The following is a 25,510-nucleotide window of genomic DNA, read 5'->3' on the forward strand; positions in this document are numbered from 1 at the left end:
GAAGGCTTGCTACGGTTGTGGCGAGGTGGGCCACTACAAGAGAAACTGTCCTAAGGCAGCAGGCACCGGAGGTGTAGGACGAGTTTTGGCAATAGGCCACGATGAAGCTGTAGCTGACCCAACTATAGTTGCTGGTACGTTTCTTCTCGATAATTCATACGCATGCATATTATTCGATAGTGGAGCGGAGAGAAGCTTCGTGAGTCAAAACTTTATCCATTTACTTAAACCTAAACCTAGCAAGTTAAAAGAATCATTCACTGTAGAGATGGCCAATCGAAAAACCGAAAGCACAAATTGCATATACATGGGCTGTACGTTAACATTGGACGGCCATTCTTTCCCAATCAATCTCATGCCGGTACAAATTAAAAGTTTCGACGTCATAGTCGGCATGGATTGGTTGAGTCTCCTTCGCGCTGACATCATGTGCTTTGAGAAAGCAGTCCGTATTAACCTCCCGAACAACGAAACATTAGTTATCTACGGCGACAAATCTAGTACAAACCTTCGCATCATTTCGTGCATCCAAGCTCGAAAGTGCTTACGGAAGGATTGTCGGGCATTCCTAGCGCACATCGTCGATACAAGTCAAGAACTGAAGGACATCAAGAGCATCTCGGTAGTACGCGACTTTCCCGATATCTTTCCAGAAGAACTACCAGGATTACCACCGCAACGCCAAGTCGAGTTCAGAATCGACTTAATTCCAGGAGCTACCCCAGTAGCGAAGTCGCCTTATCATCTTGCACCAGCAGAGATGCAGGAACTTTCCAGTCAACTTAATGAACTCCTTCGCAAAGGATTCATAAGACCAAGTTTCTCACCTTGGGGAGCACCGGTCTTGTTTGTAAAGAAGAAAGACGGATCGTTCCGTATGTGCATCGACTACAGAGAGCTGAACAAACTTACTGTCAAAAACCGCTATCCTCTACCCCGTATCGACGACCTATTCGATCAACTTCAAGGGGCGAACTACTTCTCAAAAATAGACCTACGATCGGGATATCACCAATTACGAGTTCTAAAGGGGGACATTCCAAAGACAGCTTTCCGAACTCGTTATGGACACTATGAATTCGTGGTGATGCCGTTCGGATTAACCAATGCACCAGCAGTATTTATGGACCTAATGAATAGGGTATGCCGCCCTTACTTGGATCAGTTCGTCATCGTTTTTATCGATGATATACTTATCTACTCTCGAAGTAAGGAAGAGCGTAGTCAACACCTACGAAAAGTCCTAGAAACACTGCGAAAGGAGAAACTCTATGCGAAGTTCTCTACATGCGAATTTTGGATTCGAAGAGTCAAATTTTTAGGTCATGTTGTTAGCGAAAAGGGAATACACGTTAACCCCTCCAAAATTAAGGCTGTTGAGAACTGGTCGGCACCAAAGACACCTACTGAAATTCATCAATTTCTAGGTCTAGCTGGCTACTATCGCAGATTCATAAAGAACTTTTCGAGCATTGCGAAACCTCTTACTTCATTAACCCAGAAAGGTATGGCCTTTGACTGGGAAGCGAAACAAGAGAAGGCATTCCAGACACTAAAGCAGGCCTTGTGCACCGCACCGATACTATCCCTCCCTGAAGGGATAGAAGACTTCGTTGTGTATTGCGATGCTTCAAATCAAGGACTAGGTTGTGTTCTTATGCAGAGGGGGAAGGTTATCGCTTATGCCTCCCGACAGCTTAAGACACACGAAGTGAACTATACGACACACGATCTCGAATTAGGAGTTGTGGTATTTGCTCTGAAGATCTGGAGGCACTACTTATACGGAACAAAGAGTACCATCTTCACCGATCACAAGAGCCTTCAACACATTTTCGATCAGAAGGAACTCAACATGCGACAACGACGATGGGTCGAGTTACTGAATGACTACGAATGTGAGATTCGATATCATCCTGGAAAGGCCAACGTAGTAGCCGACGCCCTCAGCCGAAAGGAATACACTGGTCGGAGGGTCAAATCTCTGACCATGACCATCCATTCCCACTTATCCACACAAATTAAAGGAGCACAAATGGAAGCTTTGCAACCCGAAAATATGGTGGGTGAATCCCTGCGAGGAATGGAGAAGAATTTAGAAGTCAAGGGTGGCGGAGCCTACTATCTCATGGACCGACTCTGGACCCCAAAACATGGTGGTTTCAGAAACATAGTCATGACTGAAGCTCACAACTCAAGATATTCCGTTCACCCGGGTTCAGATAAAATGTATCTGGATCTTAAGAAACTATACTGGTGGCCTAACATGAAAGCAGAAATTGCTACCTTCGTGAGTAAATGTCTTACTTGCGCTAAGGTTAAGGTCGAGTATCAGAAACCGTTAGGACTACTACAACAGCCAGAGATACCGGAATGGAAATGGGAGCGGATTACTATGGACTTCATAACCAAATTACCCAAGACAACAAGTGCACTCGATACCATATGGGTCATTGTCGACAGACTGACCAAATCCGCGCATTTCCTACCCATCAAGGAGACTGACAAAATGGAGAAGCTTACAAGAACTTACTTAAGGGAAGTAGTGCGATTGCATGGTGTTCCGATATCCATTATCTCCGATCGAGATAGTAGGTTCACTTCAAGGTTCTGGCAGTCACTACAAAGTTCCCTGGGAACTAGGCTGGACATGAGTACAGCCTACCACCCACAGAGAGACGGATAAAGTGAGAGAACGATACAAACTTTAGAAGACATGCTGAGAGCCTGCGTGATTGATTTTGGAAAGGCATGGGATATTCATTTACCCCTTGTCGAATTTTCATACAACAATAGTTATCATACAAGCATAAAGGCTGCTCCGTTTGAAGCCCTCTATGGTCGAAAGTGCAGATCCCCTCTGTGCTGGACTGAAGTTGGCGATACCCAGTTAGCTGGAAGAAGAGTTCCTGAAAGCACTCTCACCGGTCCGGAGATCATACGTGAAACAACAGAGAAGATCGTTCAGATTCGTGAACGATTGAAAGCCTCAAGAGACCGACAGAAAAGCTACGCTGACCAAAGGAGGAAACCTTTGGAATTCCAGGTAGGAGACCACGTCTTATTAAAGGTCTCACCGTGGAAGGGTTTAATACGATTTGGAAAGCGTGGGAAACTAAATCCAAGATACATAGGGCCTTTCGAGATTCTTGCCAGAATCGGTCCTGTGGCTTACAAGCTTAACCTACCGCGCGAACTTAGTAACATCCATCCAACCTTCCACGTCTCAAACTTGAAAAAGTGTCTGTCCGACGAGACTCTTGTTATCCCACTCGACGAAATCGAGATCAACGAGAGCCTCAACTTTGTGGAAGAACCAGTAGAAATCATGGACCGAGAGGTCAAACAAACAAAACAAAGTCGCATACCCATCGTGAAGGTTCGCTGGAACGCCAAGCGGGGACCCGAATTCACATGGGAACGCGAAGATCAGATGAAACAAAAGTACCCTCATCTCTTTCATGTTCACTAGTATCTTTACTACTTTAAATTTCGGGACGAAATTCTCTCTAACGGGGGGATGATGTGACAACCCGATACTTCAACTCTTTGTAACGACCAAAGTGGGTCAAGTATTGTAACCGCTTCTGAGTAATAAAATTTACTTTCATAATAAAATGTACAAATAAGTCCTATTTAATTTCCTTCTATGATTAAATGTCTTTGAACCATGACCGTACGTGAAAAGAACGCCCAAATCCGACTTCCTTTAGCGAAGTTATGATCTTTCCAAGTTCGACCTAGCAACAGACAGCTAAAAACTCGAATCAGAAATCGAGCGACTTTTGGCCGGAATGACCTAAACGAGAATCGAAGGTCTCGACAATGGTATTCCAGCGGTAAAAATTCTGGCAAAAACCGACATCAGATAAAGAAGTTACGAATTTTCAAAGAAATTCCTTAAACACGATAGATTTTTAATATTTAATAAAAAATAATTTTGGAATTTGCCGACGGAGTCTAAACGAAAGATGAAGAGCGTAGTCTAACCTACGCGAGGATATAAAGACCATCGAAAACGGAGTTCGTATGAAGAAGATATGAATTTTTGAAGTTTATTAAATAAATTAATTATTTATTTTATTCAAAATGCGGATATTATCCGAAGGGGAGTCAGCATCCGAGTTACGCGCTGCGTACTCCTGTACGCCCCGCGTACCCGAGGAGCTCGGCATCAAACCATCCACGTCGCACGATCCGGAGAACCCGACCCGCTGTCCCATCCGACCCGCGTACCCAGGGACCCGTCCCATCCGAGGCCGAGGCAGTCGAGGCTTCGGTCATGCATGACGTACGCGTACGCGCTGCGTACGAGCGTACGCCCCGCGTACTGAGGCAGACTAGCCTCACTATAAATAGGCTACGAGGGTTTCCAAAGAAAGGGCTCATTTCTCTCCTCTCTCTCACAACCTTGCCTCGTTTTCCGTGTCCGTTCAAACCCGAAGCTCTGGTCTTTTTGGCTCAAGTCCCGAAGGTCGATTTTACTCCCGAGATTCCTGAGAATCCCGAGGAAAATCCGTTTCCCGAGACGAAACTCTGCCCGGTTTTCCATCTCGCTATCTCCAAAACTTTCAAGTGAGTTTCATACCCCTTAATCAACCGTTTTAATTATTCTAAATACTTTTATATGCTTTCAAGGGGGGGGGGGATTACAAGTAAAACACACGAGTATTATCGTGTGTTACATAAAGAAACTCTTTTATATAATGTTAAGTATTCAAATCACATTCGATTTATAAACTTTTAAAGGAACTTTTGTATATAAATATATAACATATGTTACAATAGCATTCGATCTCTTAAAATATGAAGTTGTTGTAATACATGTATAAAACTGAACTGTTCTTAAATTATTCTTTTCTATCTTAGACTCTACACCAAAAGTTTATGCTTTCATAAACAATTTATTCTTTTCCTAAGTATTTCTAAACAAACAAAGCACACTTTTTAAAACTATAATAGGTATAGTTTTACGAACATATTTCTAACTCTTATGTACTAGAAACATATATTTTCAAGAAGTTTACTTTCGTATACAAGAACAAACGTAACATTTTAACAAGTAGATCTGTTTTTATACCACGGATCTGTGAGACACTAACTTCATGTACGTTCGAGTACACATTTCAAGTCCTGTATTATATACCAGAATCCCTTGGAGGGGGAGCATGGTGTTTGTGTATAGATCTATACGGGCTTGACAACCCGCGCCCTGATTGTTAGCTGCAGTCCACCGTTTGGGGTGACAAACGTCATAACATTCCAACGCCTGAAGAACGTTGTGTATAGGAATTTCGAGTCAATAGTATGGTTATAAAACTCACAAGGGGTATTAAAAACGCATTGATTTACAAGGTTTTCAAACTCATTTATTATTTTACCTTTACATACATTTTGGAAACAAACATTGGTCTTGAATGAAGGCTACTTTTATGCTAGTAGAAAATATAGGATTTTCTAAACACATACAAAACAAAGATAAAACATTTCATTTCATTTAAACATTGTCATTTAAATACTTATGAAATTCACCAGCTTAAATGCTGATCTACTCTTTCAAAATTACTTGTATGTCCCAGGAAATCAGTAATTTCAGGTATGCATTTCGCTTTTGATGAAGAGATGCTGTGGCGCCAGTTTAATCTCGTATTTTGACATCATATTGTAATTGAGTTTTGAACATGTAACTTTTGACAAATGTAAACTTTCAATTATATATATATGATGGTTGTATTGCTTTCTTTACTATGTATTCATTTGTTACGTTACCACATGAAGTCATCCGCCCCCGAACGTTTCCGCCGTTCAGGTTTGGGGGTGTGACAGATTGGTATCAGAGCAATGTTTATAGTGAACTAAGTATATCGAACCACATAAGATATACAAACTATAAATGCTTAAGGGACTAATACTCTCTGACAAAACAAATTTCTTTTTTTTACACTTAAGCAGCATTTCGTTCAACTTAAATTAATAGTTCATTTAAGTACAATTACATGCATACCACAAACTGTTTTCATATTATACAATTTTACAAGTATTTAGGCAAGTTGACACGCACAAATCAAGGAATGATCGTAGTGGGCAACAATGTCAAAACCTTACCAAGCCGTTACAAAAATCAAACACAAGAATTTAAGTACTATAGGAGTATTTGCTATCTAAACTAGTTTAACTTTCACGTTTTACATGTTCCGACTTTATTCAATTCTTATAACCCTAATTCTCGTATAGTCAAATGGCTGGATTCCACCACCCTGGCGACCCCTACTTTCCCAACCAAGGCAACGGAGGATGGATCGAAGATGATCCCGAAGAGGACGAGGAACCCATAGACGTGGGTGATGACTCCGGTACCGACTCAGAGCCGGAAGTTATCGATCCACCACCCATTCAACCTCCCGTCTTCGTAAGGAACTTTCAAGGACCGACTCCCGTCTGGGGAAGTCACCTCCACCATTGGAGCCAACAGCAAAACCTACGCCCTCCCTACGGCATGTGCCGGGACTTCTATGATGTCCGTGGCGGAAGTTCGGCTGATCGAGCACTCCCGGTAATGGTGGGTAAGTTAGCCAATCAGTCCTATCAATCTGGAGTACAAGCTAGTCGACTCCGGGATATCAACGTAGAAGTGCAGGTTCACACTTCTGACATCTGTAGGTTGGACAAGAGGAAAGACAACGCTCAGTTCCAAACCGAAGCGTTTCAAGCGCAAATTATTGCAGCCCTCGCCGAACTAAGGGAACAACAAGCCGCTTTAGATAGGCGTCTAATGGAGTCGAAGCAATCAGATACGGAGTCAAGCTCCAAACGCAACTTTCGACGCAAGTAGTGCTTGTCAAGAACTCAAATTTTGTTATAGCTTAGGACCTCGGCTAAAAGTCTTTAAATTTCTTGAACTTGGTAAACGGAGATCCTTATAGGGGACAAATTTTCTTGATCGTTGTAACAACTTTTATATTAATATAAGTGGCACTATTACTACTATGCTGAGTATTTCGTTCGAACCTTGAATGGTCCTTGGGAACCCAAATACTTGTTTCATACCCTCAGTCTTACAAATAACATTCATTCTTCTATTTTAAGACTCATACTATCATTTGTTGTTGAATTATAGCGATTTAATTCATGAGACACATACATTTTCTATTTCATGAAATTCTTATCCTTGTTTTCTTTCCATCTATAGTTGAAGGATGCCTCCGCGTAGGAATCCAAGGCGAAACAACAGTGAGGAAATACCTATACCACCACCTCCATTTGATGCTGTAATGTTTCAAGCAGCAGTCACCGCAGCAGTGGCAGCCGCCATGCCACAGATCAATAACTCAAGTGCTAATGTCTCAGGATCTGGCGCACACACGTCCAACCATGGCGAGAGTCATGGACCACCTCGAGAATGCACCTATAAGGACTTCACCAATGCCAAGCCCCGGATGTTTTATGGTACTGGTGGTGTGATGGCCCTGAGGCAGTGGATTGAAAGGACGGAGGCAGTCTTTGAAATCTACTCATGTCCCGAGCACAGCAAGGTCAAATTTGCCACCTTCACCCTTCTTGATAAAGCTTTAACTTGGTGGAATGGCCACGTTAAAGTACTTACCCTAATCGTGGCAAACTCCATAAGCTGGGAGAGCTTGAAGGCCATGATGATGAGGGAATACTGCCCGTGGGGAGAAATTCAAAAGCTTGAACACGAACTATGGACTCTCGGAACGGTGGGTACCGACATCGCTACTTATACCAACAGATTCTGCAAACTAGCAAACCTTTGTCCAGACATGATTGCTCCCGAGAGCAACAAGATAGAAAGGTACATCTGGGGACTGACACCCCAGATGCGGTCAAGCATGTTAGCTTCCAAACCTGACACCTTTGAAAGTGCTAAGGAACTGGCACAATCTCTGATCGACTACGGAGGTCATCAGAACTCAACCACTTTTGCACCAGCACCACAGAAAGGAAACAACAACTACAACAACAACAACAACAACAATGGCAGGAAGAGAGCGTGGATCAAAGGAAAGGGTGGATCTTCCCAAGAATCCGCAAAGAAACAACTTGTGTCAGTAAATGCTGCTATTGTACCTGCTACAGTCCCTACAAATACCTACCCAACAAAGCCTTATGTAGGCAACCTCCCAAAATGCACCAAGTGCAATTTCCACCACCATGGACCTTGCCGAGATATGCAGTGCGCCAACTGCAACAGGAAAGGACACACGGCTCGTTTCTGCAAAGAACCCGCAAAGCCGATCACTCAAATTTCCGGTGCGGGTGTAGGGCAGGCTTGCTACGGTTGTGGCGAGGTGGGCCACTACAAGAGAAACTGTCCTAAGGCAGCAGGCACCGGAGGTGTAGGATGAGTTTTAGCAATAGGCCACGACGAAGCTGTAGCTGACCCAACTATAGTTGCTGGTACGTTTCTTCTCGATAATTCATACACATGCATATTATTCGATAGTGGAGCGGAGAGAAGCTTCGTGAGTCAAAACTTTATCCATTTACTTAAACCTAAACCTAGCAAGTTAAAAGAATCATTCACTGTAGAGATGGCCAATGGAAAAACCGAAAGCACAAATTGCATATACATGGGCTGTACGTTAACATTGGACGGCCATTCTTTCCCAATCAATCTCATGCCGGTACAAATTAAAAGTTTCGACGTCATAGTCGGCATGGATTGGTTGAGTCTCCTTCGCGCTGACATCATGTGCTTTGAGAAAGCATTCCGTCTTAACCTCCCGAACAACGAAACATTAGTTATCTACGGCGACAAATCTAGTACAAACCTTCGCATCATTTCGTGCATCCAAGCTCGAAAGTGCTTACGGAAGGATTGTCGGGCATTCCTAGCGCACATCGTCGATACAAGTCAAGAACTGAAGGAAATCAAGAGCATCTTGGTAGTACACGACTTTCCCAATATCTTTCCAGAAGAACTACCAGGATTACCACCGCAACGCCAAGTCGAGTTCAGAATCGACTTAATTCCAGGAGCTACCCCAGTAGCGAAGTCGCCTTATCGTCTTGCACCAGCAGAGATGCAGGAACTTTCCAGTCAACTTAATGAACTCCTTCGCAAAGGATTCATAAGACCAAGTTTCTCACCTTGGGGAGCACCGGTCTTGTTTGTAAAGAAGAAAGACGGATCGTTCCGTATGTGCATCGACTACAGAGAGCTGAACAAACTTACTGTCAAAAACCGCTATCCTCTACCCCGTATCGACGACCTATTCGATCAACTTCAAGGGGCGAACTACTTCTCAAAAATAGACCTGCGATCGGGATATCACCAATTACGAGTTCTAGAGGGGGACATTCCAAAGACAGCTTTCCGAACTCGTTATGGACACTATGAATTCGTGGTGATGCCGTTCGGATTAACCAATGCACCAGCAGTATTTATGGACCTAATGAATAGGGTATGCCGCCCTTACTTGGATCAGTTCGTCATCGTTTTTATCGATGATATACTTATCTACTCTCGAAATAAGGAAGAGCATAGTCAACACCTACGAAAAGTCCTAGAAACACTGCGAAAGGAGAAACTCTATGCGAACTTCACTAAATGCGAATTTTGGATTCGAAGAGTCGAATTTTTAGGTCATGTTGTTAGCGAAAAGGGAATACACGTTGACCCCTCCAAAATTAAGGCTATTGAGAACTGGTCGGCACCAAAGACACCTACTGAAATTCATCAATTTCTAGGTCTAGCTGGCTACTATCGCAGATTCATAAATAACTTTTCGAGCATTGCGAAACCTCTTACTTCATTAACCCAGAAAGGTGTGGCCTTTGACTGGGAAGCGAAACAAGAGAAGGCATTCCAGACACTAAAGCAGGCCTTGTGCACCGCACCGATACTATCCCTCCCCGAAGGGATAGAAGACTTCGTTGTGTATTGCGATGCTTCAAATCAAGGACTAGGTTGTGTTCTTATGCAGAGGGGGAAGGTTATCGCTTATGCCTCCCGACAGCTTAAGACACACGAAGTGAACTATATGACACACGATCTCGAATTAGGAGTTGTGGTATTTGCTCTGAAGATCTGGAGGCACTACTTATACGGAACAAAGAGTACCATCTTCACCGATCACAAGAGCCTTCAACACATTTTCGATCAGAAGGAACTCAACATGCGACAACGACGATGGGTCGAGTTACTGAATGACTACGAATGTGAGATTCGATATCATCCTGGAAAGGCCAACGTAGTAGCCGACGCCCTCAGCCGAAAGGAATACACTGGTCGGAGGGTCAAATCTCTGACCATGACCATCCATTCCCACTTATCCACACAAATTAAAGGAGCACAAATGGAAGCTTTGCAACCCGAAAATATGGTGGGTGAATCCCTGCAAGGAATGGAGAAGAATTTAGAAGTCAAGGGTGGCGGAGCCTACTATCTCATGGACCGAATCTGGACCCCAAAACATGGTGGTTTCAGAAACATAGTCACGACTGAAGCTCACAACTCAAGATATTCCGTTCACCCGGGTTCAGATAAAATGTATCTGGATCTTAAGAAACTATACTGGTGGCCTAACATGAAAGCAGAAATTGCTACCTTCGTGAGTAAATGTCTTACTTGCGCTAAGGTTAAGGTCGAGTATCAGAAACCGTCAGGACTACTACAACAGCCAGAGATACCGGAATGGAAATGGGAGCGGATTACTATGGACTTCATAACCAAATTACCCAAGACGACAAGTGGACTCGATACCATATGGGTCATTGTCGACAGACTGACCAAATCCGCGCATTTCCTACCCATCAAGGAGACTGACAAAATAGAGAAGCTTACAAGAACTTACTTAAGGGAAGTAGTGCGATTGCATGGTGTTCCGATATCCATTATCTCCGATTGAGATAGTAGGTTCACTTCAAGGTTCTGGCAGTCACTACAAAGTTCCCTGGGAACTAGGCTGGACATGAGTACAGCCTACCACCCACAGACAGACGGACAAAGTGAGAGAACGATACAAACTTTAGAAGACATGCTGAGAGCCTGCGTGATTGATTTTGAAAAGGCATGGGATATTCATTTACCCCTTGTCGAATTTTCATATAACAATAGTTATCATACAAGCATAAAGGCTGCTCCGTTTGAAGCCCTCTATGGTCGAAAGTGCAGATCCCCTCTATGCTGGACTGAAGTTGGCGATACCCAGTTAGCTGGAAGAAGAGTTCCTGAAAGCACTCTCACCGGTCCGGAGATCATACGTGAAACAACAGAGAAGATTGTTCAGATTTGTGAACGATTGAAAGCCTCAAGAGACCGACAGAAAAGCTACGCTGACCAAAGGAGGAAACCTTTGGAATTCCAGGTAGGAGACCACGTCTTATTAAAGGTCTCACCGTGGAAGGGTTTAATACGATTTGGAAAGCGTGGGAAACTAAATCCAAGATACATAGGGCCTTTCGAGATTCTTGCCAGAATCGGTCCTGTGGCTTACAAGCTTAACCTACCGCGCGAACTTAGTAACATCCATCCAACCTTCCACGTCTCAAACTTGAAAAAGTGTCTGTCCGATGAGACTCTTGTTATCCCACTCGACGAAATCGAGATCAACGAGAGCCTCAACTTTGTGGAAGAACCAGTAGAAATCATGGACCGAGAGGTCAAACAAACAAAACAAAGTCGCATACCCATCGTGAAGGTTCGCTGGAACGCCAAGCGGGGACCCGAATTCACATGGGAACGCGAAGATCAGATGAAACAAAAGTACCCTCATCTCTTTCATGTTCACTAGTATCTTTACTACTTTAAATTTCGGGACGAAATTCTCTCTAACGGGGGGATGATGTGACAACCCGATACTTCAACTCTTTGTAACGACCAAAGTGGGTCAAGTATTGTAACTGCTTCTGAGTAATAAAATTTACTTTCATAATAAAATGTACAAATAAGTCCTATTTAATTTCCTTCTATGATTAAATGTCTTTGAACCATGATCGTACGTGAAAAGAACGCCCAAATCCGACTTCATTTAGCGAAGTTATGATCTTTCCAAGTTCGACCTAGCAACAGACAGCTAAAAACTCGAATCAGAAATCGAGCGACTTTTGGCCGGAATGACCTAAACGAGAATCGAAGGTTTCGACAATGGTATTCCAGCGGTAAAAAGTCTGGCAAAAACCGACATCAGATAAAGAAGTTACGAATTTTCAAAGAAATTCCTTAAACACGATAGATTTTTAATATTTAATAAAAAAATAATTTTGGAATTTGCCGACGGAGTCTAAACGAAAGTTGAAGAGCGTAGTCTCACCTACGCGAGGATATAAAGACCATCGAAAACGGAGTTCGTATGAAGAAGATATCAATTTTTGAAGTTTATTAAATAAATTAATTATTTATTTTATTCAAAATTCGGAAATTATCCGAAGGGGAGTCAGCATCCGAGTTACGCGCTGCGTACTCCTGTACGCCCCGCGTACCCGAGGAGCTCAGCCTCAAACCGTCCACGTCGCACGATCCGGAGAACCTGACCCGCTATCCCATCCGACCCGCGTACCCAGGGACCCGTCCCATCCGAGGCCGAGGCAGTCGAGGCTTCGGTCATGCATGACGTACGTGTACGCGCTGCGTACGAGCGTACGCCCCGCGTACTGAGGCAGACCAGCCTCACTATAAATAGGCTACAAGGGTTTCCAAAGAAAGGGCTCATTTCTCTCCTCTCTCTCACAACCTTGCCTCGTTTTCCGTGTCCGTTCAAACCCGAAGCTCTGGTCTTTTTGGCTCAAGTCCCGAAGGTCGATTTTACTCCCGAGATTCCCGAGAATCCCGAGGAAAATCCGTTTCCCGAGACGAAACTCTGCCCGGTTTTCCATCTCGCTATCTCCAAAACTTTCAAGTGAGTTTCATACCCCTTAATCAACCGTTTTAATTATTCTAAATACTTTTATATGCTTTCAAGGGGGGGGGGGGGGGGGGGGGATTACAAGTAAAACACATGAGTATTATCGTGTGTTACATAAAGAAACTCTTTTATATAATGTTAAGTATTCAAATCACATTCGATTTATAAACTTTTAAAGGAACTTTTATATATAAATATATAACATATGTTACAATAGCATTCGATCTCTTAAAATATGAAGTTGTTGTAATACATGTATAAAACTAAACTGTTCTTAAATTATTCTTTTCTATCTTAGACTCTACACCAAAAGTTTATGCTTTCATAAACAAATTATTCTTTTCCTAAGTATTTCTAAACAAACAAAGCACACTTTTTAAAACTATAATAGGTATAGTTTTACGAACATATTTCTAACTCTTATGTACTAGAAACATATATTTTCAAGAAGTTTACTTTCGTATACAAGAACAAACGTAACATTTTAACAAGTAGATCTGTTTTTATACCACGGATTTGTGAGACACTAACTTCATGTACGTTCGAGTACACATTTCAAGTCCTGTATTATATACCAGAATCCCTTGGAGGGGGAGCATGGTGTTTGTGTATAGATCTATACGGGCTTGACAACCCGCGCCCTGACTGTTACCTGCAGTCCACCGTTTGGGGTGACAAACGTCATAACATTCCAACGCCTGAAGAACGTTGTGTATAGGCATTTCGAGTCAATAGTATGGTTATAAAACTCACAAGGGGTATTAAAAACGCATTGATTTACAAGGTTTTCAAACTCATTTATTATTTTACCTTTACATACATTTTGGAAACAAACATTGGTCTTGAATGAAGGCTACTTTTATGCTAGTAGAAAATATAGGATTTTCTAAACACATACAAAACAAAGATAAAACATTTCATTTCATTTAAACATTGTCATTTAAATACTTATGAAATTCACCAGCTTAAATGCTGATCTACTCTTTCAAAATTACTTGTATGTCCCAGGAAATTAGTAATTTCAGGTATGCATTTCGCTTTTGATGAAGAGATGCTGCGGCGCCAGTTTAATCTCGTATTTTGACATCATATTGTAATTGAGTTTTGAACATGTAACTTTTGACAAATGTAAACTTTCAATTATATATATATGATGGTTGTATTGCTTTCTTTACTATGTATTCATTTGTTACGTTACCACATGAAGTCATCCGCCCCCGAACGTTTCCGCCGTTCAGGTTTGGGGGTGTGACACGATGGTTCGAGAGGGATCCTCATGGAACAAGAGGGAGTAGTTTGGTGCAAGAAGGAGTGTGCTTGGAGCAACAGAATTCTTCATGGACCAACCCTTTAATATATGGCACAAAAGGTCTCATTTTTGCTCCATATCATACTCAAATTCTCCAAACCTTTTCCAGGTGCTCCAAACCCCCTTCTATATGATCCGTTCCTTTGGAACCTGATATGTTCCTTTGTCAGACAATCCATTCCTTTCTTAGATGATCCGTTCCTTTCTCACATGCTCCATGAAGATAATCTAAATGCCACCCCCATTTCTACTTCTATAGTTTTCACCTGGTCCAACCACCAGGTTCCCAAGAGTCCAAATAATAAAGCTACCCAGCCTATAAATCCCTCTGCGTCACACACTGACCTCCACTTGATCTTGCATCTCAAGATCCAAAACCTTGATTGAATGGTCTCCACCAGGTCCTACCTATATTTCCATAATTACACGGGCCTCGCCCATGGGTCCCAGCCAACTACAGCCACAAAGGCCCGACTGCTCCTCATACCCCAATGGTCCTCAACTCAAACAGAGAAATACTGCTCAACAATCCTAGCCGGCGCGCCCAAAGCACTACTAACTCCTCCTTTATGCTCGTGACCACCACCAACGATAATCTACCTTGAACTACTTAATGATACGATTCCATCGCAGTCTTACAACACTTCTAACTAACCATGAATATCACTCATGGCCTAACCACACCCTAACCATCACAACCCCATGCATTCAGAGCCAAAACATGCATCAAACTGCATCCAATCAGGTGTTCGAGTCATGCTTTGAACCCCAAAGCCTTCATCAAACAAGAACATGCAGCAAGGCTCTAACACAACCCTCGTCCTAGATCCATCCGCAAGCCTACTATGCACCACAAAGAAGGCACCGACCAGATGTTGGAAGTTTCCTCGACTTCCAACTTACACAACTTAAATCCATACGGCCACTTGGTTCGTCTCTCATCCTGACTGGGTTGCAAAACATACCCTACTTTCACACCTAAATCCTGAAATCTTGGAGAATACCCCCACTCCTGAAATCCTGGAGAATGCTGCCACTCCATTACTAGCCAAAATCAAAGATCCCCCCCACTCCTGAAATCCTGGAGAATGCCCTTGAAATCTTAACCAATATGATAATCTAAATCACCTCTCATGATACCATACCAAATCCTTGGGTTCTTATGCTGGCGATTAGAAACCACAATCCATGCCTTGTACCGAACAAATCCCACCCCAAATTCTATTCTCAAAGAACAACTGAACTCTAACCGTCTACAACACATGCAAATATAAACCTCCATTGACACATCAAATGATCAGCAACTCATGTAACTGACACCACTATCTTCCTACTACGCTCTTCCCCAATCAACGGTAAGGTTTGAACCCAAAATTTTTTTTGTACACGACTGTTGATCCCACCAGATCAAAATATAAAACAACTTAACCCTGACTTCACTAGAGAACTAACTCACTAATCCTAACCAAATATCCTCCAAGAAATACCCCTGAATTGATCCTAACATAGACCCATATCAGCAACCGAACACGCTAAAACCCGCTCAACAAGATACGACCCAACAAGATACGACCCTCTAATGATTCCTTGAAGACTCTCGGCATGCAGAATGGCATATAACAATCCTTGATTATCTAGACACTAGCAGAGAACCGATCTGAGACATAACTTATTCAAACCCAATCAAAATTACAAAGCAATACAAATTCCTGATAACAACCCTGAAGAGCGGAAGATAACATACCCGCAAAACATCTAATGAAATCATGACCTCCTATTCCTGAGTTACTCCAACCATCCTGAGGACATGGTGCAAAGTCACCTCCAATACCAAATGTCAAGATCCAACAATAGGATCCTCCTTCCTGAAGGATTCTAGAGATCCACAAGCTTTGGGCTCCAGATGAGCCCCCAACTTCCCTGCTATAATCTTGGCCTGAAAGGCCCGGAGATTACCATCCATGAACTCCAAATTTCCTACCTTAACAGAACCAAAGACCAACGGGGTCTATTCCAAGTTACCACAAGTAATCTCATTTTGATATAACTTTATCAAGGATCATGTCGAGGATGGAAATATAGAGGTTCACTTTGTGAAGGCGACGGATCAACTTGCTGACATATTTACAAAGCCTTTGGATGAGAAATTTTTCTAAAGATCTTGTCTAGATTAGTAATGCTCGATGAAACTGTTATTCCAAGTTTGTCTTCATCATGAAATAACGTGGAGTCGAAACATCGCTGAAGGATTCAAAAGTTACTGTTCACTATTCAACGTTCGACCCTATTTGATTTCAAAATCTCTCTGAATGGTCCAGATCACACTTTGTTTTCTGATAAGCATTGTTTTCTGGATGTTAATACTCTTCTCTTCAAATGTTTGGTAACATTTTATTGTTTGTCATATTGTGTTTATAAATCAAAATTACCAAAAATATTTGATTTCTTTTGTCTTTAATTTTCAATAACAACTAAACTCCAAAAGTATTTTTCTTTTTTCTTTAAAATTCAAAACCAAAATTTCCAATTTTTTTCTTATTTTTGTCTTTTCATTTCAAAAAGAAAAATCCAAAAATATTTTTTTGTTGTTTTGTGTGTTTAACGTTATTCAATGTAGTTCTCAATCGACATATCATGGAGGTTATTGCTTTGTGACTGGGGGACAGTTATCGTTTTGAATCTTTGCACTAGTTAGGTGTCCCAAGAAGCATTTTGTTGTATGTCAACTTAAGCCTCATAGACTCAATGTGTTTTGGAGCCTTATTGGATCACTCACTACGAGGATTCCTTCCCAATCAGGCTATATTCACATTATTTGACGAGCTACCTTTCTCTTCTCATTTTGAGTTAAGAGATTTCTACTTTGTCCATATAATTTGTAGATGTACACTATGTTTCTTAACCATAATATTTCATCAACTTAGTTCTTCATGATTTACACACTTTACTTGTGTGTCCTCGACATCTCTAGTAGAAACCAATCAAAATGTAGATATTGTACAAGTCTGTGATGATGGTGAAACACAACATTACCAACTTATAAAGGAATTGACGGTGAAATTTTAGTTTAAGATTTTAACGAATCATTTGTTTCAATACGTTCCGTCGATAGTCAAAATCTTATTCCTTTAGTTATGAGTAATCTTGATAAAATGCTCTTTACCCAAGGCATTTTTCCTAACAGGATCCATCACTTAGTTTTTTTGGGATATGGTTTTTGTCTGAATATCAGTTCGTATCTTTGTCACTTACAAATTTATCTCACCTTAGCTTGTCTCTAACTACACTTGTCATATAGGTAATTTTGATCATTTAACTCACACTTATGTTAAGTTGTGATTATGAACAAAATTTAGCATACCTTTGAAGCCTTAGTAAAAGAAGCCCTTCGATACTTCTTTATGAATATTCATTTGTATTTCATAGGAAACCACACAAGTAGTTCGATATCTCTCTTGATATTGAATGAATAGATCTTTGTCTGAGATCCATTTGCTTTTACATAGATGGTTTATTTGATGTCACAATACGTACATTTTTTACGTTGGTTCCAACTATATTTTGGCACACATTTGCAGGTCTTGGGTACTACCAACCCAAACCTAGATTTTGAAAGTCCGAATATGATTTCATTTGTCATCCTAAAAGCAAATGAGCCCTACCTCAAAACGAAGTTTCAGGTGGCAGTTCTTATCCTCTTGGGGAAAACAAAATAATTGATGGTTGTGATGGTTTGGTTACTTCACAATTTTCTAAGAAAAAGTGATCATTACTTTTCATACATGGCGACTTTTATGGCAACTGGTCTACTTTCCTAGGATACACGTGGTATAATTTCATTCCTGGCTAGTTCAAATTCAAATTGTGTACTAAGTATAAAATGAATTTAGGGATTTCAAATAAAACGTTACACATCCTGGTTGAATATTTTCCCCAAAATCTTCTTTCCTTATACTTATCTTTTCACACCAATCTCCAAAACCCTAGTAATGGCAGGAACAACTACTCATGTTGATCCATCCCAAATTACTGATGAAGCCACCTCTCAACCTTTGTTGAAGATTCAGAGTTCCAATTATCGAGTTCTTCCAAATGTTACCAAGTACCCAGAAGAGTTAAAAATGTTGATCGTTGCTCTTAATCACTCTGTGCTCTCAACGATCATGACTACTTTTTTAGTACCCATGACTTGGTTATCCTTGGCCATTTCTACTGCTATGTTCAATAAAACCTCCAAAGTCATGACATTTCAACTTACCAATGAGAAAAAGTGTCACACCCCCAAACCGAGGATGGCGGAAACGTCCGGGGGTGGAGGACTTCATGTATAGCATCATAACCACAATTTTAATAGTAATTTAAGCAAACACAACCAACATATATATAATTGAAAAAGTTACATCACTTGTATGAATTAGATGTTTCAAAATCAATTACAATATGTTGTCAAAATATGAAAAGTTTGACGCCTTAACGTCCCATCCTCAAAAGCACTTGATAACCTGATTAGTGTTTTCCTGTGAATACAAGTTGTTTGAAAAGTGTCAACACAAAGGTTGGTGAGTTCATAAGCTTTTATTAATAAACTTAGTAGGAGTATTTCACATGTAAATGTCGCGTTTGTTTCAGAAAAATCCGGTATTTCCCTTGAAATCCGAGAAATGTAGCCTTATAACCAAAGACTAGAGTGTATGAGAAATCATCGTTTCTTAGTAACAATGTTGTGAGTTTAAAATGTTATGGAAAGTAAAATTTCTTTTATCAACCTAAAACCTACTTCGGTTTTATGAAACCCCGTAAACTTCATGAATTGTTATCCCCCTAAGTGAGTCGCTATAATCATACTGTGACTATGTGAACCTGCCACAACGTTTCTCAGGCGTCGCGAAAATGAAATGACATTTGTCACCCGTAGACCTGCAGGTCCCACTGTAGCTAGCAGCAAGGTGTGGGGTGTCAAACCCAATATAGATCTATATACAAGTATCACGTTCTCCCTCAAGGAGATTCTGATTATAACTACCAGGAATTATATCCCGCACTCGGACGTACGGGGAGAGAGAGAGAGTCTCACAACATAGGTTAATAAGTTTACGTGAAATGCGTGTGAATATAAATCTTTCTTGTATGGATGTACCCTTTTTGTACGAGTGCGTTGAGTGATGTATCATAAACTATACGTATTATAGTTTATCTAAAATGTATGTAATATGTATGAATTCTTTTATGGAAATGTATTAGTATTGTGAATTTATCAAACTATACTTTTTATAGTCTAATAATACGTGTTCCAAAATGAATGAATAATATTTAATATTTAATATGAATGTCTTAGTTTCAGTTCATAATGATAATCTAACAAGGAAACACATACAAATACTAAAACTTATGATTATACACTTTGCTCAACATAATACAAAGTGTTATGATATTTACATGCTGTTGGCAAAATTTAGCAATTCTGCCCGGTTTTGGAAAAATCATAGAAAAATCATACGAAGTCGAAAATTAGATCCGTAAATTCTGAGAGTTCACAAAATGTGTTTAGTTTGCTCATAATTTTTATCACAAATTAATATGACCTCTAACTTGGGTGAAAAAGTCCATAATCCCAGACTGGTCCGGATTGTTGTTTGAAATGATAGGCAGTTTTGTAAAAATCACCATAAATTGTAGAAAAATCGTATGGAGATGTGCAAGTAGCCATTTTAAAGCTAAAAACTTGAACTATTTGCACCTTGTACAGTTTTGGCAACAAAAATATTTAAGATGCCCAAAACAGTCCGTGAATGGAGTTGAACTTTTCTGATGAAGGCTGTTAGAAAAATTTTGATAGGTTCTTAGTGTTTTAACTTGTATTCACCCCCTGAAAACTTGAGAAATCATGAAAATGTAGGGGTATGAACTCACCTTGAGTGATTTCAGTAGATGATTGTTGAAGAATGGAAGTGTTTAATTCAAGAACACTTGGAGATGCCTTGAAGGTTTTCGAGAATCTAACATCATAGTTAGGGAGTTTGTGTAAGCAACCAAAGATTTGAGTAGAATGAAGTGAAATAGTAATAGGGAGGATGAATTTTTACTTACTAAGTGTGGAAGAACACTTGAAATCAGCCTTGGATCTCGAAAATTTGTGTAGAAGAGTTTGAGAGAAAAAGTGGTGTTTGTTACTTAGTGGAATGAGAGAAATGAGAGAAAATGAGGAGTGTGGTTGTTTGTTCCAGCTCAAAAACGTGGGAGTGAGTGAAATTTGAGTGTAAGGGAACATTGAAGTGACATAGGTAAGGTGGGGAGGTATGGCTGGTCATAGAGTGGGTGTGGGGTGGTTGCTTGTGTCATAAGTTAAGGCAAAGTCAACACTCTACCTTAAATAAATCCCCCATTAAATCTTTATTATTTAATTAATGATTTTTATAAAAATATGTTTAAATTATGAATATTTAGGGTTTATTATGTTAAAATAAAATTTTTGGAGAAAATCCCGCTTTAAAATCACGAAAAACGGGCTTAAAATGTTAAAAATATCAAAAATGGGCTGAAAATGACAAAAATGCGAAGCCTGGCCGAGGTTCGGCCCTCTTATGCTGAACCGAGAGAGAGAGGGAGGCGGAACCGAGAGAAGAAGAAGAGAGAAGGGAAGGAGCCGAGAGGAGAGGAGAAGGAGGGAAGAAACCGAGAGGTGGGAGGGGACAGAGGAGCGCGCGAGGCAGAGAGTGAGAAGAGAGCAGAGAGTGAGAGGCGGAGCAGAGAGTGAGCAGAGAGGCGGAGGCGGACCGAGAGTGCGGCGCGAACAGAGAGTGGGACGGATCGAGAGGGACCGAGAGGGACCGACCGCTCGGTTGTGAACAGTTCCTTCGGTTCCTGCTTCTTTCTCTCGGTTTCGGTTCCTCCTGGGCGAGTTCGGTCTCGGTTCTCTTAGCCGCCAGAGGCTCGGCCTCTATTCTCTTAGCCACCAGAGGCTCGGCCTCTGTTCTCTTAGCCACCAGAGGCTCGGTCTCTGGTCCTAAGAAGCCTCTCATTCCGGTTTCGGTTCCTAAAGCCTATTTTTCTCGTTTTCGCCCCGTTTTAAGCCGTTTTTGACCCGGTTAAGGGCCGGAATGACCCGAATGATTCCAAAAAGTTACGGGAAACTTTTGAGAGAGATTTGGGAGAGATTTCTCACACTTGGAGAGATTTGGGAGAGATTTGACATTCTTGGAGAGATTTCTCATACAAAGAGATATTTGCGAGAGTTTTCACATACTTGGAGGGATTTGGGAGAGATTTGACATTCTTGGAGAGATTTCTCATACAGAGAGATATTTGAGAGAGATTTCACATACGTGGAGAGATTTGGGAGAGATTTAACATTCTTGGAGAGATTTCTCATATAGAGAGATATTTGAGAGAGATTTCACCTACTTAGAGAGATTTGGGAGAGATTTGACATTCTTGGAGAGATTTCTCATACAGAGAGATATTTGAGAGAGATTTCACATACTTGGAGAGATTTAGGAGAGATTTGACATAGACAGAGATAGAGTGAAAACGATTGAGAGAGGATCCATGTGGGACAGTTGTGAGTGTCCGGCACCGCAATGCATGGTTCATAAACCCTGTTAAGCCTTGTTTAAGGATCTTACACATTCCCGATGAGTATGCAACATGGTTTTCATCAGTTTAATTCACTGATTAGTACTAAGGCTTAGGAAAATTTTTAACACAAAACTTTTCTCTAGTGATGTTTTCCCATTAATATAGCAAGTTATACAATACGAACATAACACCAACCCTAATACACAAGGTTTAATAGAGTTGACCGGCTTGACTTGATGACTTGACTTGACTCAAGATTGACGATTGTCACATCATCCCCCCGTTAGAGGGAATTTCGTCCCGAAATTTAAATTCGGCTGGGACTTCAAGGGTTTGGGAAAAGATGTGGATATTTTTGTTTCATTTGATCTTCACGTTCCCAGGTAAACTCAGGCCCTCGTTTCGCGTTCCAACGAACCTTCACTATGGGAATGCGACTTTGTTTTGTTCTCTTGATCTCTCGATCCATGATCTCGACGGGTTCCTCCACAAAGTGGAGATTTTCATTAACTTCAATTTCTTCGAGCGGTACTACGAGTGTCTCGTCAGACAGACACTTCTTTAAGTTGGACACGTGGAAGATAGGGTGCACATTACTAAGTTCTTGTGGTAGTCGGAGTTTGTACGCCACAGGACCAATCCTAGCAAGGATTTCGAACGGACCGATGTACCTTGGGTTTAGTTTCCCCCGTTTACCGAAACGTATCACCCCTTTCCAGGGGGAAACTTTTAGTAGTACCCGGTCTCCGACCTGGAATTCTAAAGGTTTGCGTCGCTTATCCGCGTAACTCTTTTGTCGATCACGAGACGCTTTTAGTCTTTCCCGAATTTGAATGATCTTTTCTGTGGTTTCCCTTATGATTTCCGGCCCCGTAAGGGTGCTATCAGGGACTTGCCCTCTGGCTAGCTGAGTATCTCCAACTTCGGCCCAACACAGTGGTGATCTACACTTGCGGCCGTAGAGAGCTTCGAATGGAGCGACTCCAATGCTAGTGTGATAACTGTTATTATAAGAAAATTCGATAAGCGGTAGATGGGTATCCCATGCCTTACCAAAATCTATCACATAGGCTCTCAGCATGTCTTCTAACGTCTGGATGGTTCTCTCGCTTTGTCCGTCCGTTTGTGGATGGTAGGCCGTACTCATGTCTAACCTGGTTCCCAGAGACTTTTGTAGGGACTGCCAGAAACGCGAGGTGAATCTACTATCTCGATCCGAGATAATGGATGTTGGTACACCATGTAGTCGCACGATCTCCTTAATGTACGTCCTGGTCAACTTTTCCATCTTGTCTGTTTCCTTTATTGGCAGGAAGTGCGCGGACTTGGTCAATCTGTCCACAACCACCCATATGGTATCCATCCCACCTGATGTCTTAGGCAGTTTGGTTACGAAGTCCATGGTTATTCGCTCCCACTTCCACTCGGGTATATCCGGTTGTTGAAGTAGTCCTGATGGCTTCTGATATTCCACCTTGACCTTGGCGCAAGTGAGGCACTTGCTCACATAAGTAGCAATTTCAGCCTTCATGTTTGGCCACCAGTATAACCTTTTGAGGTCTAGATACATCTTATCTGACCCCGGATGAATGGAGTATCGAGTCTTGTGGGCCTCGTCCATTACAACGTCTCGGTACCCACCGAACTTCGGTGTCCAGATTCGATTCATGAGATAACGAGCTCCATCCCCTTTGACTTCCAAATTTTTATCCATCCCCCTTAGTGCTTCATTTGCCACGTTTTCTGGTTTCAGGGCTTCTAATTGGGCGTCCTTGATCTGGGTGGCCAGTTGGGAGTGGATGGTCATGGCTAGGGATTTTACTCGGCGACCCGAGTATTCTTTCCTGCTTAAGGCGTCGGCTACTACATTAGCCTTGCTCGGGTGGTAGCGAATTTCACATTCGTAGTCATTCAGTAATTCCACCCATCTTCTTTGGCGCATGTTTAGTTCTTTCTGATTGAGAATGTGTTGAAGACTTTTGTGATCAGTGAAGATGGTGCACTTGGTGCCGTAGAGGTAGTGCCTCCAAATCTTCAGGGCGAACACCACAGCTCCCAATTCAAGGTCGTGGGTTGTGTAATTAACTTCATGTGTCTTCAGTTGTCTTGATGCATAAGCGATGACTTTTCCCCTTTGCATGAGCACACAGCCGAGGCCTTGATTTGAAGCATCGCAATACACCACAAAATCATCAGTTCCTTCTGGAAGAGACAAGACTGGTGCGCTGCATAGGGCTTGCTTTAGTGTCTGGAAGGCGGCTTCTTGTTTATCTTCCCATTCGAACACCACCCCTTTCTGAGTCAAGGTGGTGAGAGGCTTAGCGATTTTGGAGAAGTTTTGTATGAATCTTCGATAGTAGCCTGCGAGTCCCAAAAACTGTCGGATTTCAGTCGGCGTTGTAGGTGTTGACCAATCTTCGATTGCTTTGATCTTCGAGGGGTCCACATGTATTCCTTCTTTGCTTACTACGTGGCCAAGGAATCCTACTTCTCAGAGCCAAAATTCACACTTTGAGAATTTAGCGTAAAGCTTCTCGGTCCTTAAAACCTCCAGAACTAGTCGTAGGTGATGTCTGTGCTCTTCTTCGCTCCTCGAGTAGACCAAGATATCGTCGATGAATACGATGACGAATTTATCCAAGAAGGGTCGACATACTCGATTCATCAAATCCATGAACACCGCGGGCGCGTTAGTTAATCCGAATGGCATCACTACAAACTCATAGTGCCCATAGCGAGTTCTGAATGCCGTCTTGGGGATATCCTCTTCTTGAACTCGCAGTTGATGATAGCCCGACCTCAGGTCGATTTTTGAAAAGTAGCTGGCTCCTTGGAGCTGATCGAAGAGATCATCGATTCGGGGTAGGGGATAACGGTTCTTGATAGTGAGTTTGTTTAGTTCTCGATAGTCTATGCACATACGAAAAGACCCATCTTTCTTCTTTACAAATAAGACTGGTGCTCCCCAAGGAGAGAAGCTTGGCCTGATGAACCCTTTGCTCAATAGTTCATTCAATTGGCTGGATAGTTCTTGCATTTCTGCTGGTGCTAAGCGATAGGGAGCCCTGGCGACGGGGGTAGCTCCTGGGATTAAGTCGATCCGAAATTCGACTTGTCGTGCGAGTGGTACACCAGGCAGATCGTCTGGGAAAACATCTGGGAAGTTGCATACTTCTGGAATTTCTTTGATGTCCTTCACCTCCTGTTTCTTGTCTACGATGTGGGCTAAGAAGACCTGGTATTGCTTTCGGAGGTACTTTTGGGTTTTAACACAAGAGATGATTTGTAGGTTCGCACTAGGTTTATTGCCATAAACGGTGAGAACGTTGCCATTCGGCAGATTGAGGCGGACGGCCCTTTCGTAACATAGAATGTCGGCACGATGAAGGCTTAACCAATCCATACCAATGATTATATCGAAGCTTTTTATGGTGACCGGCATAAGGTCGATTTTGAACAAATGGTTGTCTAGAGTGAGAGTACACCCTATGTAAATATCATTAGCGCGCTCAACCTTTCCATTTGCCATTTCTACGATGTAAGAATCTTCTAGTGGATGAGAATTTTGCTTAAGTATATGTTTGAATTGGTGACTTATGAAACTTTTTTCTGCCCCACTATCGAAAAGTACGCATGCATAAGAGTTATTGAGGAGGAACGTACCAGTAACCACAGAGGGATCCTTGACTGCTTCTCCCTGCCCTAAAGTTAGGACTCTCCCTACACCCCCAGCATTAGGGGCTCGTGCCTTGGGGCAGTT

General features: G+C 41.8%; 2 pseudogenes; both read left to right on the forward strand.

The window, feature by feature from the left end:
- The first annotated feature begins 307 nt into the window (after nt 1-307).
- LOC145046286 (uncharacterized) lies at nt 308-3,472 on the forward strand (annotated as a pseudogene).
- A 5,119-nt stretch (nt 3,473-8,591) lies between these two features.
- LOC145046287 (uncharacterized) lies at nt 8,592-11,756 on the forward strand (annotated as a pseudogene).
- Nucleotides 11,757-25,510: the final 13,754 nt, after the last annotated feature.

The sequence above is a fragment of the Lactuca saligna genome, chromosome 5, assembly GCF_052625555.1.
Source record: "Lactuca saligna cultivar CGN05327 chromosome 5, ASM5262555v1, whole genome shotgun sequence".
NCBI lineage: Eukaryota > Viridiplantae > Streptophyta > Magnoliopsida > Asterales > Asteraceae > Lactuca > Lactuca saligna.